This window comes from Dipodomys spectabilis, unplaced genomic scaffold (assembly GCF_019054845.1).
Source record: "Dipodomys spectabilis isolate Male_0828 unplaced genomic scaffold, ASM1905484v1 ptg000048l, whole genome shotgun sequence".
Classification (NCBI taxonomy): Eukaryota; Metazoa; Chordata; class Mammalia; order Rodentia; family Heteromyidae; genus Dipodomys; species Dipodomys spectabilis.
The window spans coordinates 2,968,074-2,988,616 of NW_024870725.1; the positions used below are offsets into that span (position 1 = coordinate 2,968,074).

The window sequence follows — 20,543 nt, forward strand, 5'->3', positions numbered from 1 at the left end:
AGCAGACCAAAATAAAACTGACCAAGTCAAAGTACAGTAAACAAGGTTTGTCTTTTGTATTGTGGAGAGTAAAACAATAATCTCAAAAAATCACAATCAAAAGACCACCCACTCCTTCCACCACACAAAAAACCACCCAAGATATTTTAGTTCTGAACTTCGTATTTCCCTAAAATGTTAACAGAAGAAGCTTGGTGTTTGTCATTGTAGAAAGCCGCACAACAGAGAAAATGCCTTAAAGAGTTCAGGGCTGCCTACACTCCCCCCCCCCCAATAATAGTAGGAGCTCTGGTTGAATTTGCTTTATATTTGAAAAATAATGAGAATTATATCTCACTAAATACAAAATGCTGATGTGGAAAAACTTTTCCTTCATTTCAGAATATTCTTTACCAATAATGGATTTGAAATAATTGGCCTTTTTTTAAAGACAAAGTAAAGGTAGATTGGTTTGACAGTTTCCTTTTGGAGATAACTTAAAACTCAGTGCACACTATGTCAGCAGCAAAAGGTTAAAGTACATAGCTTCTGTTAAGTGTTTTTGTCTGTTTTACCTCAATTTGAACAAATAAAGTTTGTGTGCATGCTGGACATGCTTCAGTACACATGAATAGCCCGTGAATAATGTCTACTGGATTCTGGATATAAGACTCAGGAACTTCAGAATTCTAAAATATTCCAAATCATGTTCTCATAAATAACCCACCTTTTGATTCGTAGGCTTCGTTTTTTGTTTGTTTGTTTTTGTTTTTGTTTTTTTTATTTTTATTTTTTTTTATTGTGAAAATACTGTACAGAGGGGTTACAATTACATGGGCAAGATAATTAGTACATTTCTTTTTTAATAGTTAAATGGTTTAATTTGTTTTATTGTGAACATACTGTACAGAGGAGTTACAATTACATGGGCAAGATAATAAGTACATTTCTTATCAAGCATTGCAGCCTCCTCCTTTGTTTACCCTTCACATCCCTTCCCAGCCTCCCCCTCCCTCCCCACTCCCCCCCCCCCCGCCTCCCCACCCAATCCTCCCCCCCACCAAAGTTGTAAAATTCGTTTTCTACATGACAACTTGTACTTCTCATGATTGCAACGGGTCCATCTGTATCCTTATTTAAATGAATTGTTTTTCCCCTTCCCCTCCACAAATTATACCGACATCAAATACAGTGAAAGCAGGGGTTATACTGTGGAGGAGGGACATACAAAGCAACAAAGAAATAATCTTAATAATGCGTTAGAAACAAATGCATGAAAGAAAAAGAAACATTTAAATACATATCTAAGGGTTCATTTTCCTAACATCACATTATCTGAACTTTTCTGTTTGACTCATACATATACTAGATATTGCAAATAAGGGAAACCATGGGACCTATGTTTCTTTGGGCCTGGCTTACTTCACTTAATTTTTTCCAAGCCTTTCCATTTCCTAACAAATGGGGCAATGTCATTCTTTCTAATGGAGGCATAGAATTCCATTGTGTATATATACCACGTTTTCTTGATGCATTCATCTACTCAGGGGCATCTGGGTTGGTTCCATATCTTAGATATGGTAAATAATGCTGCAATAAACATAGTTGTGCTGGTAGCTTTAGTGTGGTCTTGTTTGTAAACATTTGGGTAAAAGCCCAAAAGTGGGATTGCTGGGTCATAGGGGAGCTCTATGTGAAGTCTTTTGAGGAACCTCCATACTGCTTTCCAAAGTGGTTGAACAAGTTGACACTCCCACCAACAATGAAGTAAGGTTCCCTTCTGTCCACATCCCCTCCAGCATCTGTTGTTATTAGAGTTCTTGATTTTTGCCATTCTAACTGAGGTGAGGTGGTATCTCAATTTTGTTTTGATTTGTATTTCTTTTATGACTGGGGAGGTTGAGCATTTCTTCATGTGTCTATGGGGCATCCTTCTTTCTTCTTCAGAGAAGTTTCTCTTTAAGTCTTTCGCCCACTTATTTATTGGGAATTTCTTTCTTTGAGGATTTGTTGTTGGGGGATTTAATTTTTTGAGTTCCAAGTATATTTTAGATATGAGACCCTTGTCCATTGTATGGCTAGTGAAGATCTTTTCCCAATCCATGGGCTTTCTATTGATCTTGCTAGCTATGTCCTTTGCCATGCAGAAGCTCTGCAACTTCATGGAATCCCATTTGTCCAACCTTTCTTTGATTTGTTGTGTTTCCGGGTCTCTATTCAGAAAATTTCGGCCTGCGCCAAGGAGATCTAGTGTTTCTCCTATTCCATCGTGTAATGTTTTCAGAGTGTCTGCTTTGACTCCGAGGTCTTTGATCCATTTGGAGTTGATTCTGGTACAGGGTAATATATAAGGATCTAGCTTTAGTTTTCTACAAGTAGTTAACCAATTTTGCCAGCACCATTTATTAAAGAGGCTGTCTTTCTTCCATTCTATTTTTTTAGCTCCCTTATTGAAGATTAGATGGCTATAGGTCTGTAGGTTCATTTCTGGGTTTTCAATTCTATTTCATTGGTCCTGAGGTCTGTTCTTGTGCCAGTACCAAGCTGTTTTGATTACTATGGATTTATAGTAGAGTTTGAAATTTGGTATTGGTATTCCTCCAGCAGTGTTCTTTCCGTTGAGGAGCGGTTTTGCTATTCGGGATCTTTTATTGTTCCATATGAATTTTTGGATTACCTCTTCCATTTCTTTGAAGAATGAGGTTGGAATTTAGATAGGTATTGCATTGAATTTGTAGATAGCCTTGGGAAGTATTTGATTCCTAGGCTTCTTAAATGACACATATTGTATGTATACCAACAAACACCTACTTGTCTGTTCAGAGCAGATGAATAGAATGACTCTTGGTAATTGATCACAATTTTAAAATATGAAGGTAGCTAATAATGAAGAATGATATAGACTCTTAAAACTATGAAAACATTTGTACCTTGAATGTAGAATTTTTGACATTAAAATGATGTATTTATATATGTAATAATTTAGAAATTCCATTTTGTAGTTTTCTCATTCTAAGGTGAAATAATGTGTTTTGGTTTTGGGAGGTATTGTGTTCAGTTGGAGTTGTCAGACAGGAGTCAATCAAAAGTTTAAAAAAGTCTGTTTCAAAAGAGATCTAGTATTTATTTATTTATTTGTTGTGGGGCTTGCACTCTGGATCTGGGTGCTGGCCCTGAGCTCTTCAGATGAAGGGGAGCCCTCTATCACTTGAGCCACAGTGCTACTTCGGTTTTCTGAGCAATTTATTGGAGATAAGGTTCTAACAGCCTTTCCTGCTTTGGCTGGCTTTGAACCATGATCCTAAGATCTCAGTCTCCTGAGTAACTAGGAATACAGGTGTGAGTCATTGGCACCCAGCTTGTTTTTTGTTTTTGTTTTGTTTGGGTCCGGTCGTGGGGCCTGAACTCTGGGCCTGGGCGCTGCCCTCAGCTCTTCAGCTCAAGGGTAGTGCTCTACAACTTGAGCCACAGCACCACTTCCGGCTTTTTTCTTTTTGCTTATGTGGTGCTGAGGAATCGAACCCAGGGCCTTGTGCATGCAAGGCAAGTGCTCTACCACTTAGCCACCTTCCCAGCCCCTGGTTTTTAACTTTTGAAGCCCATTGTTCCTTAGATTTTCCCTGATGTTTAAATTCTTTGGTTTAAATTAGAATCACCAATGCTCTGAAGGAGTTCTTAGAAAACTGACGAGCCAAAGTAACTCCAATTTGAGATTAACCTCACCATCTTGTGCTAGGCTGCTCTCAGAGTAACTCCAAGAGAGAGAGAAAAAAATTTCTCGGTTGCTATCAACCCTGCCCACCCTTAAGGTACAGAACAATTGCCCCAGTGTTCTAGGAACAGAACATAACGGTTTTGCAACCATCTAACCGTCAAACATGGACCAATAGTTCAGATAAAGGGCAGTGCGGTCAGAGTGGACTCAAACCTCGGTACATGAGCCAATAAAAAAATGACTATTCATTTTTTATAAATGTTAATCAATCATGTAACTGCTTGTGTGGGAATCCCCTAAACTTGTTTGTTAAATGCTATAAAAGCTGTGCTGATTTTGTGCTCAGGATCTCTTAGTGTCACTGGCTACCAAGTGTGCAGAGGACCAAGCTCAAGCTTGCCAATAAATGACTCTTTTGCTGTTTGCATTGGTTGTGGTCTCTGGTGGTCTTTCGGGGGTCCCTAGTCCGTACAACAAAATGTGGTTTTGGATGCTACCTGTACAGTTTTGAGCATTGTATCTAGAAAGATCAATGGAAAGCAAAATACTCAAAATTTAACTCTGATAGACTTCTGATTCAGAAAAAAATAATATTTTTTCAAAATAAAAACAAAATACTCAGATGTCAGAAAAAATGGGATATATAGCAAGGAGGAAATTAGAAGGAATTAACAAAAATGACAGATGATAGAACTTAGAGATAAGGAGTTTAAAACAGTATGAATTTATTAAATATCTAAGAAATATTTATTAACAAGAAGTACATAAATAGGAAATCCAGATACAGAAGTTAAAACTATCAAAAATGTATCAAGTGGAACTTCTGAGGCTTAAATGATTAGTATTTGACAGGAATAATTAACTGGATAGATTTATTAAGAGATTTATATAACAGAATTAAAAATCAAAGTAATGGAAAAAACTATCCAAATGTGTGTGTACATATAGTCAAAATTTTAATATTGAACAATAAACAACTATATCAGTTGCCATTCAAAAAAAACACTATAAAAAGAAATTGAGGAAAAATTCAGAAAATCAAAAAAAGGCCCTCCAATAACTTCTCCCTTAGACCTAATGCTTCTTTGTTAATTCTTATAAGTGATTTGTTTACATCAAGTATTCCAAAATTACATGTACTAATTTGCATATCCGTGCACTAGGTAAAGTCTCAAAAAGAATTTATTCTAGTGTCAAAAACTTTACTTCTAAAAATAGTACCTGAGCAATTTTCTTGACTAAAATTTAAGTATTCATCCGGAACAGACAATTGTTCTTAGAATTCTAAAAGAGAAAATTAACTACATATTCCTATTACATTACAGACAAAAAACATCAGCTTCAAAGTTTCTAGAGTGGAGTTGACAATACAATGGATTTTCTTTTCCATCCACAAGTATCCAAGCATTCTTGCTCTATATTCTTTTGGAAATCACCATTTCTATCAGTTTCTGCATAATATTAATGAAACAATGATTATAAGTCTGAACTACCTAGGTACAGTTGGTTCCCATAGGTAATCGTCTTTTATAAACAATATTCCATATTTCTAAGCTATTCCAAGTATTTTTATTATTCCAGGAATAGCTTGAAAAAGCATATGAAAATGCTCAACTCAGACCAATTATCCCTTTAAAAATAAATGTTCAAGGCCAATTATGCTTGTTTTTGCATTCAGATAAAACACCTTTCTTGTGTCTTTCCTCTCTACATACTAGAGTTACATCTGGTATTCAATTTTGTGCCATCTGTAGAGGAAAGCCTAACTGTAGAAGCCTGTCTCAGTAGCAGTGCCTTGTACGAAAGATATAGGAAAGTGAAACAAATTTGACTATACAATTTTCATAATCATAGAGCTTGTTGTTTATATACCTTTGCATACATAATCCTCTCAGCAATCTTGTGAATAAGCTGTTGTTATTCTTTTTTTCTCTAATTGAAACAACAGGGCACTGGAAATGATAAATGACTTTCCTCAATGTTGGTAAGTGCCAAATCCTGGTCTTGAACAAGACACTTGACATTGTTTGTTCTCTTTTCATGTGTGTATCACTTAGTTTCCTGTGTTTCTAAAATGGAAGACAGTCATATATATGTTTTTTTAAATTGTTTTTATCTTTAAATAGTTGTGCAGAGGAGGTGTCATTTAACAAACCAGTTTATGAATATAATGAATCTTGCTCACTGACACCCCTTTCAACATTCTTACCCATCTCTCTCAATTCACTCCTTGCCTTACTTATTTTAATCTCGTAGAATGTACATTGAATTCTTGACTTCATTCTCACTCTTATTACTCTTCACTGTATTATATATTCTAATGCTTTAATTCCAGTAAAATGTTAGTCATAAAAATGTACCTGAAGTAACATAGCCAGTTTCTGTTAGAAGCAAATTTTGACCCACACAATGTGACTCAAATACCTTTTATCTTTGTGTTGCTTCCTATTCTACACTGCATTTCTTCCAATGTTTTTTCACTGCAGAGCCCTTCTACACTTTTCACTTTGAATGTCTTTAGTTCTTGACAGTTTCTTTATGTTCTTATAGTAGCCAAAGACTTATTGAATCTTCTTTCCTTTTACTCAGGGCCTCATGCTTGATAAACAAACAATCTACCATTTAAGTCCTATCTTTAGTTCCTTGTATATAATTAGTTTCCATATAAGGTGGATGTGTGCTAATTTTGCTTGTACTGGCATCAAAACATGATCTTCTTACCTTTGCCAACTGAGTAGGTGAGACCTCAGGAATGTATCACTAGGTGAGACCTAAAGAATGTATCACTACATGTGTGTGTGTGTGTGTGTGTGTGTGTGTGTGTGTGTGTGTGTGTGTGTGTGTATCAGTCCCTGGGCTTGAACTCAGTGATTGGGAACTATAGCTGAGCTTTATCTTCTATTTTGCTTAAGGCTAGCAGTCTAAGACTAGCCACAACTCCACTCCTGGTTTTTGTAATGTATGTACAAGATATATACACATGTATGCCTTACTTACATATACAAACATATACACAAACAAACATACAATCACTTTATAAGGTAGAGTTGAGTAAAGGATGAATGTGAAGAAGGAACAGGCACAAGCTGGAAGCATATGAAGCTGGACTGGATTTCCTTTTGGTCTCTCATTGATTCCAAGTTCATTTGATATGAGTGGCCTTCATCAAGGAGATAAGCATTCATCTATTTTAGGACTCAGAGACTTTTGATGATCTAAAGTGTAGCAGAACAGCTGATGCCCTATCCTTGCCTCTATGCCAAAATGATTTGTCTGAAAATAAGTTGACAAGATGTGTGAATTGCAAAAACACCAGGTTCCCCCTTTCCAACATTCCAAGTATAGACATAATTTGGCCACTTTTTCATGTCTATCTTCCAAATTTCATTCAGACTGACTCTAGTGACTTGTGCTAACTAGAAACTTATGCAGGGAATGAAATTTGGAAAAATGCAATTTCAACTTAGCTAAAGTGACATGATACTACTCCTTTATAAATGCTATCTGTAACATAAAGCCCAAGGAAAGTTTGAAAAGATCCTCAAATTCTTCATTCTTAATCCCAGTATAAGAGATTGCAAGCTACCTTATCATTTAAAGAGATTACAAGTCAATTTATCATTTAAATTTGATTATCTGCTCTCATTAATGAATATATCCTGATACACTCATTATTATGTCAGCAGAACCTGGCAACCCCTGTCCTATGGGAGAATGTAAGATGCAGGGAAATAATGTTTGTTCTGTTTGCAAGCAAGGAAAAATGGAAGACAAAAGAGAAATTAGAGTAAAGTCTACAACACAGAGCCTCTTTAGAAAGTTTTTATATACCAGCATTTGGGATAGGGGAACAATAAGAATAGGCAATCTCTTTCTTTATTTGTCAGAAAGTTAACCCAGATAACCTGAAAAGAATGCACTTAGTTATTTCCCTTACATACTATTATTATTTCCAATATTATTTTTTAGATTTAGAAAGGGCACTTCAGAAGTTCATGTCATGGAATAAAAAAAGAAGCACCCAAAAATGTATTTTATTTATGGTATTATAATGGAGAGTACATGCCCCACTGAAATCAGCTTTACTCTAGTCACATGACAAAAGCTGAAGTGTTTTAATGAATTAAGAAAAAGAGGCTTTGTATTTTCCTAAATGTCATAGTGTGCAAGACAATCTTCTTTTCTATGTAAACTTATCTCTAATATTGGGTCTCCCTTCTGGCTTCCTGTGACCTAATTACTGAAATCTATATAATATTATATTCGATGAGATGACTTGGGAAAATAGCAAGGAAATACATGTACTAAATTATATTTGGTGAAGTGTAAGCCTGGAAGAACTGTTTGCATAACTTAATTGTGTCTTTTAAAACCGTACTCAAAGTCTCACTGTATTTTCTATTATCCAACTGTATAATTACAATATTTTCATTATAGATATATGGTGTATTTAGAAAATACCCAGATGAACACTAATCCCACAAATACATAGTTGATAAGATTTGAAATGGGCAAAAGAGCTTCTTTAAGCTCTGTTTCGCAAACAAATGTCAATAGTTCAGTAGAAATTGTTGTTCATATTGTATAAGTACCTGTAACAGTGTTAGTTCTATTCTCAGAACTACATATCCATCTGCAAGGCTAAGAAAGAAAATAAGTTTGAAATTATTTTCCATTCCTCATTTTGAAACTACTTATTCAAAGGAAAAAAAAACTGATATCAAAATTTTCTTTGCAAGATATTTTAATAGTATTTTATCATGGATTTACCTCTGACTCATCATCACCTGCAATTTTTGAGTCCTGTTAGTGAATTGTAAAAGCAACACTGGAGTACAGGGGAGTTTCTATTGAGAAATCAAATTATAAATGATAATTGACTACCAAAAGCCTTTGGTGACAATTCTTCTCAGTGCCTGTCAGCAATATATTTTGTAAAATCTTGTAAAGTTAAAGGTATGTGGAATTGGGTAAGGTGGGGACATAAGTCATCCAGATGGGAGTGTTCTGTAAAAGTTGAAAAATGTTCTGATTTATACTTGTTAAGGTATGAAACCATTTGAATTCTTGCTTGAAAGTACAATATTTTAGTTAATACATTTGAGCATATCTGCATACAACCCCAATGTATTTACCAGTATACTTATAAATTAGTTCTAGCTTCCATTTATGAGAGAAAACATTTTTCCTTTGTTTATTTGGGTCTGACTTCATGATTTTTTCCAAGTCTGTCCATTTCTATTCACGTGATGTAATATTTTTTTTTTCAGTCGTGGGGCTTGAACTCTGGGCTTGGGAGCTATCCCTCAGCTCTTGAGCTCAAGGTGAATGCTCTTTGCTTGAGCCACAGCACCATTTCCTCACATGATGTAATATTCTACATAATAAATGAGTAAAATCCCATTGAGTATATACTACATTTTATTGGTCCATTTGTCTATTGAAAGGCTACTAGTCTGCTTCCATACCTTGGCTATTGGGAGTACAGCAGCAATGACTATGCAGCCCCATAAAATGAATGTCAGGAAGTAGCCATGCTAAAGTTGGAGGAAACATCAAAAGTGAGTGGTTGGCAAATAAAGAGCTGGAGGCAGGAAATAAAGTCATAATATTGAATGCATGTTCTACAAAATTAAGAAAAGTGAAAGGTGGGGAAGGGAAAGGAGGGAAGGGGAAAAGAATAAGTAATAGTATCAGTCAAGATGCATTTCATTCAAAAACTGATGTGTTTAATGGAAACTCCTTTGTACAGTATTTAAAGATAATAAAATTCCATTGTGTATATATACCACATTTTCTTGATCCATTCATCTACTGAGGGGCATCTGGGTTGGTTCCATATCTTAGCTATGGTAAATAATGCTGCAATAAACATAGTTGTGCTGGTAGCGTTAGTGTGGTTTTGTTTGTAAACATTTAGGTAAATACCCAAAAGTGGGATTGCTGGGTCATAGGGGAGTTCTATATGAAGTCTTTTGAGGAACCTCCATACTGCTTTCCAAAGTGGTTGAACAAGTTTACATTCTCACCAACAATGAAGTAAGGTTCCTTTCTGTCCACATCCCCTCCAGCATCTGTTGTTGTTAGAGTTCTTGATTTTTGCCGCTCTAACTGGAGTGAGGTGATATCTCAATGTTGTTTTGATTTGCATTTCTTTTATGGCTAGGGATGTTGAACATTTCTTCATGTGTCTATAGGCCATCCTTCTTTCTTCTTCAGAGAAGTTTCTCTTTAAGTCTTTCGCCCACTTATTTATTGGGCAGTTGTTTCTTTGAGGATTTGTTGTTGGGGGGTTTAATTTTTTGAGTTCCAAGTATATTTTAAATATGAGACCCTTGTCCGTTGTATGGCTAGTAAAGATCTTCTCCCAATCCGTGGGCTTTCTATTGATCTTGCTAGCTATGTCATTTGCCCTGCAGAAGCTCTGCAACTTTATGCAATCCCATTTGTCCAAACTTTCTTTGATTTGTTGTGTTTCCGGGTCTCTATTCAGAAAATTTCTGCCTGAGCCAAGGAGACCTAGGGTTTCTCCTATTCCATCGTATAATGTTTTCAGAGTGTCTGCTTTGACTTAGAGGTCTTTGATCCATTTGGAGTTGATTCTGGTGCAGGGTGATATATAAGGACCTAGGTTTACTTTTCTACAAGTAGTTAACCAATTTTGCCACTACCATTTATTGAAGAGGCTGTCTTTGTTCCATTCTATTGTTTTAGCTCCTTTATCGAAGATTAGATGGCTATAGGTCTGTAGGTTCATTTCTGGGTTTTCAATTCTATTCCATTGGTCCTGAGGTCTGTTCTTATGCCAATACAAAGCTTTTTTTTTTTTTTTTTTAATTTAATTTTATTTTATTTGAGAACATACTGTACAGAGGGGTTACAATTACATGGGCAGGATAATGCATACATTTCTTACCAAGCATTGCAGCCTCCTCCTTTGTTTACCCTTCACCTCCCTTCCCAGCCTCCCCCCTCCCCCCCACCCAATCATACCCCCCATTCCCCCCCCCACCGACATTGTAAAGCTGGTTTTGACATGACATTTTGTACTTCTCATTGTAGCAACAGGTCCACCTGAATCCTTAAATGACTTGTTTGTCCCCATCTCCTCCACAAGTTATACTGACATCAAATATAGTGAAAGCGGGGGTTACACTGTGGGGGAGGGACATACAAAGCAACAAAGAAATAATCTTATAAATGCGTCAGAAACACATGCATGAAAGAAACCAAAACATTAAAATACATATTTGAGGTTTCGTTTTCCTAACATCACATTATCTGACTTTTTCCGCTTGACTCATACCTATACTCGATATTGCAAATAAGGGAAACTATGGGACCTATGTTTCTTTGGGCCTGGCTTACTTCACTTAATATAATTTTTTCCAAGCCTTTCCATTTCCTAATAAATGGGGAAATGTCATTCTTTCTGATGGAGGCATAGAATTCCATTGTGTATATATACCACATCTTCTTGATGCATTCATCTATTGAGGGGCATCTGGGTTGGTTCCATGTCTTAGCTATGGTAAATAATGCTGCAATAAACATAGTTGTGCTGGAAGCTTTAGTGTGGCCTTGTTTGTGATCATTTGGGTAAATGCCCAAAAGTGGGATTGCTGGGTCATTGGGGAGCTCTATGTGGAGTCTTTTGAGGAACCTCCATACTGCTTTCCAAAGTGGTTGAACAAGTTTACATTCCCACCAACAATGAAGTAAGGTTCCTTTCTGTCCACATCCCCTCCAACATCTGTTGTTGCTAGAGTTCTTGATTTTTGCTGTTCTAACTGGAGTGAGGTGATATCTCAATGTTGTTTTGATTTGCATTTCTTTTATGGCTAGGGATGTTGAACATTTTTTCATGTGTCTATTGGCCATCCTTCTTTCTTCTTCAGAGAAGCTTCTCTTTAAGTCTTTCGCCCACTTACTTATTGGGCAGTTGTTTCTTTGAGGATTTGTTGTTGGGTGGTTTAATTTTTTGAGTTCCGAGTATATTTTAGATATGAGACCCTTGTCCGTTGTATGGCTAGTAAAGATCTTCTCCCAGTTCGTGGGCTTTCTATTGATCTTGCTAGCTATGTCCTTTGCCCTGCAGAAGCTCTGCAACCTTATACAATCCCATTTGTCCAGCCTTTCTTTGATTTGTTGTGTTTCCGGGTCTCTATTCAGAAAATTTCGGCCTAAGCCAAGGAGACCCAGGGTTTCTCCTATTCCATCCTGTAATGTTTTCAGAGTGTCTGCTTTGAGTTCAAGGTCTTTGATCCGTTTGGAGTTGATTCTGGTGCAGGGTGATATATAAGGATCTAGCTTTAGTTTTCTACATGTAGTTAACCAGTTTTGCCAGCACCATTTACTGAAGAGGCTGTCTGTCTTCCATTCTATTGTTTTAGCTCCCTTATCGAAGATTAGATGGCTATAGGTCTGTAGGTTCATTTCTGGGTTTTCAATTCTATTCCATTGGTCCTGAGGTCTGTTCTTATGCCAATACCAAGCTGTTTTGATTACTATGGCTTTATAGTAGAGTTTGAAATTTGGTATTGATATTCCTCCAGCAGTGTTCTTTCCGTTGAGGAGCGTTTTTGCTATTCGGGGTCTTTTATTGTTCCATATGAATTTTTGGATTGCCTCTTCTATTTCCTTGAAGAATGAGGGTGGAATTTTGATAGGTATTGCGTTGAATTTGTAGATAGCCTTGGGAAGTATTGCCATTTTCACGATGTTAATCTTTCCAATCCAGGAGCATGGGAGGTTTTGCCATTTTTTAAGTTCTGTGTTGATTTCCTTTTTCAAGATTTTAAAGTTTTCATCATAGAGGTCCTTCACTTCTTTAGTTAAGTTAATTCCTAGGTATTTTATTTTTTGTGGGGCTATTACAAATGGAGTTGCTTTCCTAATTTCAGCCACAGTTTTCTCATTGTTGGCATACAGAAAACCCATTGATTTTGGGGGGTTAATTTTATAACCTGCTACTTTGCCAAAGTTTTGAATCAGCTTGAGTAATTTGGGAGTGGAGTCTATGGGATTCTTTAAATACAAGATTATGTCATCTGCAAAGAGGGAGAGTTTTATTTCTTCTTTCCCTATTTGGATCCCCTTTATGTCTGCATCTTGTCTTATGGCTGTAGCTAGGCATTCTAATACTAGATTGAAGAGAAGTGGAGAGAGTGGGCATCCTTGTCTTGTTCCTGAGTTAAGAGGAAATGGCTTTAGTTTTTCACCATTGAGTATAATGCTGGCTGTAGGTTTGTCATATACAGCCTTTATTGTATTGAGGAATGTTCCATGGATTCCTAATTTTTCCAAAACCTTCATCATAAAGGGTGTTGGATCTTGTCGAATGCTTTTTCTGCGTCTATTGAGATAACCATGTGGTTCTTATTCTTGCTCCTGTTGATGTGATGAATAATATTAATTGATTTGCGTATATTGAACCAGCTTTGCATCCCTGAAATGAATCCTGTTTGATCGTGGTGTATGATTTTTTGGATGAATTGTTGAAGTCGGTTGGCCAAAATTTTGTTGAGAAGTTTTGCATCAATGTTCATCAAAGAAATGGGTCTATAGTTCTCTTTCTTTGATGGGTCACTGCCTGGTTTTGGGATGAGGGTTATGATGGCTTCATAGAATGTGTTCGGTAGTGAGCTTTCTCTTTCAATTTCATTGAAGAGTTGGAGGAGAATTGGTGTGAGCTCTGCTTTGAAGGCCTTGTAAAATTCCGCTGTAAAACCATCTGGTCCTGGACTTTTCTTAGCTGGGAGGTCTCTTATTGCTGTTTCTATTTCAATGCTTGATATGGGCCTGTTAAGATAGTTTACCTCATCTTGGTTTAGTTTTGGCATGTCAATATTTGCTAGGAAGAGGTCCATTTCTGTCAAGTTCTCAAACTTATTAGCATAAAGTTTTGAGAAGTATTCCCTTATAATGTTCTGAATCTTGGTTGTTTCCGTGGTGATGTTTCCATGCTCATCTCTGAGTTTATTAATTTGGGTGTGTTCTCTTCTTTTTCTGATAAGATTTGCTAAGGGTCTGTCAATTTTGTTAAGTTTTTCAAAGAACCAACTCTTTGTTTTGTTGATTCTTTCTATAGTTTTTTTGGATTCTAATTCATTTAATTCTGATTTAATTTTGATTATTTCTTTCCGTCTACTGGATTGGGGTTTATCTTGCTGCTCTTTTTCAAGGAGGTTTAGATGTGTCATTAAATTGTTAGTTTCAGATCTCTCCAATTTGTTGATGTAGGAGCTCAGAGCTATAAACTTGCCTCTGAGTACTGCCTTTGCTGTGTCCCAGAGGAGCTGGTATTTTGTGTGTTCATTTTTGTTGAATAGCATGAACATTTGAATTTCCTTTCTAATCTCTTCCATGACCCACTCATGATTCAGCAGTGTGTTGTTCAGCCTCCATGTGATACCGGACTTTCTTTGGTGGCTTTTGGTGTTGAGTTCTAACTTTATTCCCTTGTGGTCAGAGAGAATGCAAGGTATAACTTCAATGTTTCTGAATTTAGACAAGTTTGCTTTGTGGCCTAAAATGTGGTCTATTTTAGAAAACGTTCCATGTGCTGCTGAGAAAAACGTGTATTCTGATGCTGCTGGGTGAAATGTTCGGTAAATGTCTGTTAAGTCTAGTTGATCTATGCAGCTGTTTAGATCTGCGGTTTCTCTGTTGAGTTTTTGCCGAGTTGATCTATCTAGTGGGGAGAGTGGTGTGTTAAAATCCCCAACAATTAATGTCTTTGGATCTATATGGGATTTGAGGGAAAGTAGTGTTTCTTTGATAAATTTGGGTGCTCCATTGTTTGGCGAATAGATATTTAGAATTGTAAAATCCTCCTGAAGGAGAGATCCTTTAATTAGTATGTAGCGACCTTCTTTATCTCTTTTCACGAATTTTAATTTGAAGTCTATTTTATCTGATATTAGGATTGCAACTCCCGCCTGTTTATGCGGTCCGTTTGCTTGGTAGATTTTGTTCCAGCCTTTAACATTGAAAATGTGTTTGTTTTTACGGGCAAGATGTGACTCCTGCAGGCAGCAGATAGAAGGGTCTTGTTTTTTAATCCAACTAGACAGTCTATGTCGCTTAATTGGAGAGTTCAGTCCGTTAACATTAAGAGATAGGACTGAGAGGTATTTGGGAGTTCCTGCCATGTTATCTACCTTCTTGGGGGCTGCGAAAACTGGGTTCTTCCTATAGTTCTTGGATTCTCAGTTTGGGTGCAGTTTCTTGGCCTTTATTGCGGTCTTGTTGGTTTTCTATGTGTAGGACATCTTTAAGAATCTTTTGTATTGCTGGTTTGGTGGAGATGTATTGTTTCAATTTTTCTTTGCTATGGAAGGTTTTTATTTGGCCTTCAGTTATGAAGGAGAGTTTAGCTGGGTACAGTATTCTTGGTTGATAGTTGTTTGTTTTTAGGGCATGGCATACATCATTCCAGGCTCTTCTTGCTTTGATTGTCTCTGCTGAGAAATCTGAGGTGATTCTAATTGGTTTCCCTTTATAAGTGATTACCCTTTTCTCTCTGACAGCTTTAAGGATCTTTTCCTTGTTCTGAGTTGATCCTGTGTGGATTATAATGTGACGGTGGGATGTCCTATTCTGGTCTGGTCTATTTGAGGTTCTAAAGGCTTCTTGTATCTGAACAGGCCTATCTTTTTGCATGTTTGGGAAGTTCTCTGCTAGGATCCTGTTAAACAGATTTCCTAGACCATTAACTTCTGTTTCTAGGTGCTCCTCTACACCCATTATCCTTAGATTAGGCCTTCTGATGGTGTCTTCCAGGTGTTGGATAGATCTATCATATTTCTTGGACTTGTCTTGGATGGTTGTATGTTCTTTCTCTATAATATCTAGGCTGTCTTCAATCCCTGAGATTCGATCTTCTGCATGTTCTAACCTGCTGTCAAGACTCTCTACTTTGTTTTTTATCTCTTTTCCTTCTAGTTGGTCAGCTTTGATGGCTTCAAGTTCTTTGTTGAAGCTCTGGTTTAGGTCTTGTATGAATTTCTTTACTTCCTTAATTTGGTGTTCAGTGTTTGTCCTCAAATCACTTAGTTGATTGGTTATGGTTTCTTTGGGCTCCCATTCCTTCTGTTGGGTTCCATTCAGCATTCCCTTTGTGGTCTCCCTGACTTCCTTCAGCTCTTTGTTAATGGATTCCATGAATGCCTTTAGTGATCTTTGTGTGTTCTCTACCTGGTCTCTCAATTCCTGTATTACTCTTTGATTAGCTTCCTCCCGTTCGTGGGATTCCTGCAGATCTCTTTGAGTGTTCTCAGCCTGCTCACGCCATTCCTCCCTTTCTCTTTGAGTATTCTCAAGTTGTTCACGCCAATCCTGTATCAGTTTTTGAGTAGCTTTCTCACGCTTATGATATTCCTGTATAAACTTCTGGGATGCCTCCTCTCTCTCCCTATCACGCTCATACAGAGTCCTTTGTACGTTGTCAAACTTTTCATTTATCATGTTTGCCACCAGTGTTTGTAGAGCTGTTTGGGAACTCTCCTCTGGATTATTCATTATCTGTTCTAACCCCTGATTATCAGGATTGGGAATTGAGATACCCGAATTTGCCATTTTTCTTGTGTTTTTCCGGCTTACTCTGCCCATTTGAGATGAAGATAGCACCACTTTTGTGCTAGAACACTATCTTAAGGCAACCATCAACCAAAGTTTGCATTTGTACAGTCAATAGTCTACAGATACAATCTAGTTCAACAGATACATCTATTCGACATCAAACAACTATATGTTAAAGGACTTCGAACCGCAGAGAAGAATTTGGAAAACCAGAAATTATTAGGGTTAGGGAGAGATGTGGGTAAAAAATAGGAATAGATTGGTGTGGGGAGGCACAGGGAGAGTTAACTATGTCCTAATCACACTGCAGGAAATAGGTTGGGTAGGATGTAAGTAGAGAGAGAGAGAAAAAGAAGAAAGGGAAAGGGGAATGAAAAGAGACCAGAAAAAAAAATAGAAACGTAAAAATTAATGTTATTTTAGAGATTAAAAGACCATCTATTTATAGAGGAATATGAATATGTTGAGAGAAAGGGAGGGACATAGAGGAGATGAGAAAAACTTTAAAAAAATGCATAAAATATTATATAGGTATAAAGAGGTAGTACTGCTATTAATGAATTTAAGTCTCAGAGGTTTTGAATTGAGTAATAAGTTTGTGGATTAAGTGTGTACACAATGGGGGATAGGGTCTACTGGTTAACTACGGGTTTATCTGAGGATGTGCAGGACAAGACTTAAGTCACATAAAGATGAACAAAGAGGAAAAGATGGAAAGGATAGGAAAGTGAGAAGTAAAGATCAGAAGTTCAGTAGAGCTAGAAAAAAAACAAAAAGATAATTAAGAATGAAAGAAACAGAGAAAGAAGACAAGAAAAGAAAAGAAAACACACATTCACGTATTCCTAAAATAAAAATTATAAGAGGAGAAAAAAAAAAAGTTAATGGAAAACAATTATTTTTTCAGAAGAGGCAAAAATTAAAGATTAATAAAAGTTTTAGAAAAGCAAAAAAAAATTTTATATATATATAAGGTAACAAAAAACGAAAAAAAACAAAACAAGAAAAAGAAAAAAAGAAAAGAAGAAGAAAAAAAAAGTTCTTTGATTTTTTTTTTTTTTTTGGGAGGGGTGGGAAGAATCCTGTATCTCCCTTTTGTCTGTAACCAGAGTCTGGTTGGAGTCTCTGGTCAGCTTGAGGTCCTGTGACTTGATTGGTTTCTTAAGTCAGTTTGTTGGAACAGGCAGAAAAATGCTCTGCTTTACCAAAGATTTTGAGATCCCCCTCCCAGGTTAGTTTACTGGGAGGGTGATCTGCTTTGAGAATCACAAAAGAGGGGGATGCAGTGATGATTCTAGGTTCTGGGTAGAGTTGAGGCCTTTCAACGAACAGTAGCTTTTCCCTGGGGCTATTTTGTGAAAAAAAACTCACAGCACCCAGCCTGGAGCCATTCTCAGGGTTTCTGTTTTTCAATTGATTGTGGTGGCTGCTAGAGGGAGGGGCAGCCTCTGGCTCTGGCCACCCAGCGAGGAGAGCCACTCCAATGGCTGGTGCCTGAGCTGGGCGACCCCTCCCTGGATGGAATTGAGTCTGTGAGGTCACCTCGCCGCCAAGTTCCCGTGACCTGCCAAATGACTAGCTCTATTCCAAGGCCTGAGCTGGAGCTAGCCGCTCCTCCGAGCTTTGTCGGTATCCAAGATGGAGATCACCGGTGCTGGGGGGGAGGGGTGGCCTTCCCTCCTCTGCTCCCAGAGAAGGAGTGAGGAAGTGGGGCTTCTACTCACGCCGATTCTTGGATCCCGGGTCGTCTCTGGTCTGCAAAGTGCAGGATGAAGTTGTCCGCTCCTTGTCGGTTCTTGCTGGTGTTGAGTAGAATCCGCTTGTCTGCTGTGTCTGGCTCCTTCGTCCCGGACTGCGTCTCAGGTATGCCTCCGCGGCGGTGGTCGCCGCTGCGACCCTGCCGCCGCAGCGGCAGCTGCTCAGATGTGTCTGCTTGGCTTCCCCTCTCTTGACTAACTCTCTGTCCTGTGATGGCACACTTGGTGTGATTCTCTGGCTTGGGACTGTTCACTGGAACTCTGAAACTGTTTTCTATGCAAGAGCTTGTTCAGATTCCAGCTTCTCCTCCGCCATCTTCCCGGAACTCCCAAGCTGTTTTGATTACTATGGCTTTATAGTAGAGTTTGAAATTTGGTATTGATATTCTTCCAGCAGTGTTCTTTCCGTTGAGGAGCGTTTTTGCTATTCGGGGTCTTTTATTGTTCCATATGAATTTTTGGATTGCCTCTTCTATTTCCTTGAAGAATGAGGTTGGAATTTTGATAGGTATTTCATTGACTTTGTAGATAGCCTTGGGAAGTATTGCCATTTTCACGATGTTAATCTTTCCAATCCAGGAGCATGGGAGGTTTTGCCATTTTTTAAGTTCTGTGTTATACACGATGGAATTCTATGCCTCCTTCAGAAAGAATGACATTGCCCCATTTGTTAGGAAATGGAAAAACTTGGAAAAAATTATATTAAGTGAAGTAAGCCAGGCCCAAAGAAACATAGGTCCCATGGTTTCACTTACATGCAATATCTAGTATATGTACGAGTCAAGCGGAAAAGGTCAGATAATGTGATGTCAGGAAAATGAACCCTTAGATATGTATCTTAATGTTTTTTTTCTTTCATGCATGTGTTTCTAACGCATTTATAAGATTATTTCTTTGTTGCTTTGCATGTCCCTCCCCCACAGTATAACCCCTGCTTTCACTATATTTGATGTCAGTATAACTTATGGAGGAGATGGGGAAAAACCAGTTGTTTAAGGATACAGGTGGACCTGTTGCAACAATGAGAAGTACAAGTTGTCATGTCCAAAACGAGCTTTACAACGTCGGTGCGGGGGGGGGGGGGGGGAAGGGGGGAAGGAGAAGGATTGGGATTGGGGTGGGAGGGGGGAGGCTGGGAAAGGATGTGAAGGGTAACCAAAGGAGGAGGCTGCAATGCTTGGTAAGAAATGTACGCATTATCCTGCCCATGTAATTGTAACCCCTCTGTACAGTATGTTCACAAATAAAATAAAATTATAAAAAGATAATAAAAAAGCAAACTATAAAAAACTAGAAATGCTTACATTTAATGCAGTTCTCATAGATTCAGTATGCATTTTTTTCTGGTCCTGAGTCAAAATTTGTGCCTGTGTGCTGTCCCTGAGCTCCTTTTTGCTCAATGCTACTGTTCTACTATTTGAGCCACAACTCCACTTCCAGGTTCTTCTGTGCTTAGTAGGAGATATGATTCTCATGACTTTCCTGCCTGAGCTGGCTTAGAACTCTGATTCTCAGTTCTCAGCCTCCTCAATAGCTTAGATTACATGTGTCAGCCACCAGCTCCCAGCTCAGTAGGATCAGTATGTATTTTTATGTGAAATGATTTTTACAGGACATGGTATGAAGTAATAAATTTCAACTCTTGATTGTTGTTTTGCTTATTTCATTTCATATTTAATTTTAAACAATTTTGAGGGAATTGTTTTTCTGCAGAATATATTCCAAATTCCTAGAAAGAACTTCCAAACGTGGTCACCTCTCTACCATTTTTTTTAAATTCTTTTTTCCCCTGAAACCTGAAGACTATAGAGCAAGAATCTCCTTCTATGGGATTTCCTTGACAAAAGACATAACCGTCTAGATAAAAATAATAAAATCCTGGACAATACCTCCTCTAGGATCACAAATTTTAGATAAAATACCCAAGAAGAAAAAAAAAACTAATTCTTGTTTTTATTTGACATTCTGTAGTTTTTTACATCTACCTTGGTTTTAGTAATGAGTAAAGTCATCATTTATTTTAACTGATAGTATATTAATTTCTCCACTTCATTAATTGTGATCTTACAAATTTGAAATGATATTGTCATTTTTACAATGATTACTGAACTTTTACAATTCAAAAATTAATATATCTTTGTTAAAAGCAGTAGGTAAAATGACATGGGGTCCTCAAAGATTGAAATATTATTATCATTTTACATCTGCAAGACTCAGAGCACTAAAATTTGTAATAATTTTGAGGACAAAGTAGAAGTTCTGCTGAGAGACATAAAGGGACTGTGAAAATATAGGCTACATTAATAAATGGAGCAAACACCATTGGTAATCATACAATTTTCATGCTAATGTTCCTAGTATTTCTCGCAATAATAAATAAACAAGAAAGCATATTTTAGAAAAGTTCCTTGAATAAAATATCATAGCTTTTATATCCTCAATCCAATCCCCAGTAAATCTGAAATTTATACAAAATTATACTATCTTAATGAATAATAAAATACAGTTAG

General features: G+C 37.3%; 1 long non-coding RNA gene across 1 annotated transcript; it reads right to left on the reverse strand.

The window, feature by feature from the left end:
- Nucleotides 1-305: 305 nt before the first annotated feature.
- On the reverse strand, nucleotides 306-16,905 carry LOC122107204. Its single transcript, XR_006147316.1, has 3 exons — nucleotides 16,894-16,905; nucleotides 11,622-11,624; nucleotides 306-418 (listed from the first exon to the last, which is right to left on the reverse strand). It is a non-coding gene; the product is annotated as an uncharacterized LOC122107204 (long non-coding RNA).
- Between the last annotated feature and the right edge of the window lie 3,638 nt (nucleotides 16,906-20,543).